Here is a 1,455-nt window from a genome sequence, read left to right as displayed (position 1 = left end):
ATAATAATAATAATAATAAAGATTTGAATAACAATAGTGTGAATGCTTTCAGCATTCACCCTAATAATAATATTAATAATAAAGATTTGAATAACAATAGTGTGAATGCTTTCAGCATTCACCCTAATAATAAGAAAAAATCCACACAATAACAGTAGTGCCCGGGCTTCGCCCGGGCACTGGTCCCTGCAGCTATTTCATAGCTGTTGGGACCAGTGCCCGGTGCGATTGCCCGTGGCCCTAATGACAGGAGAGTTGTTGGTTACTGTCACTCACCGCCATAGTTGCCCTAATTGAAATAAATAAAATAATAATACTTGGATGGCCCACTTCAGTGTTTCAGAATTCAGAATTACTGGCAACTGCCCTGTCCAACAGTTTTACCTGTAAAAGTGATAGGTTGTGGTAAGACTTTTTTTCTTTTTTTCACAGCATTCATCAAATTTATAAACTAAATGGCAGAAATACTGAAGATCATGTGCTCTGAGTCCAGCACTAATCAGAGCAGCTGCAGTCAGACACAGAAATATGGTACACATCTCCCTCCATTGGCAAGACTAGTAACTGCAGTCAGGTCACATGAAAGCTCAGATTCTACATGGTTGGTGAGTGAGGGACTCAGTCAGGAATCACAGTGTAAACCATGCACAGGCCACCTCTTCATCCTTACTCGTCTGCCACTTCAATACAAATTCAAAGCTGTAATGCAGTTTTTTAGCTCGAGCAAAAGCCAACCAACACTTTAACTGCAGATTTTTGTTTACCAGAAACAGTAGTTATCTATTTCCTAATAAGCTTTTAAAAATAAAGGCTATATATCTTTAACAGTGACTTTAATTTATCAGTAGGCTATTACATTATTGAATATTTATGCATCAAAACAGACACCTTAGAGGCAAAAGAAAAAGTAATGACCTTTTTGTCTTGGGTGATGACTGGTGATGTATAAAAGGCTCAGCAGCCATCAGCAACATGCTGCAGATGTTGCAGTTGTAGTTCATATTAGACCCGTATGGAGGTGGTATTGTCAAAATAATCCATCATGGAAAAACCGGAAGTGTTATCTTTTTCTTTTCTTTTTTTATTCTTCCTCGTTCTTTTAATTGTGAATGAATATATATATATATTACGAATTACTTCAATTGTCTTACGTAGCAACTACACAGGGAGCCTATAATCATTTGAGGTAGTATTAAAAACATGAGCAAAAAAAAAAAAGTACAGGTGATGCGTTAAAGTGCTGTCAGGAATTTAGAGAAGCGTAATTAAACAAGACCGATATGTAAATCTGACGGTTCAAGACGTGTGGAGAAAATATGGGAGCATTAAAGTCTCGTCAGTACTTTATATAAAAACAATAAAGTTAATTATTATGGAGTGACGTGAGGGGGGAAAGATACATACATTAGTGTGACTGTCATTTATGCCGTGGCGAATTGTCCCTGAACGCAACAT

The sequence above is a fragment of the Trachurus japonicus genome, chromosome 1 (genome assembly GCF_045865225.1).
Source record: "Trachurus japonicus isolate A0001 chromosome 1, Traja_1.0".
NCBI classification, from domain to species: Eukaryota; Metazoa; Chordata; class Actinopteri; order Carangiformes; family Carangidae; genus Trachurus; species Trachurus japonicus.
Note: the sequence above shows the minus strand (reverse complement) of the source record.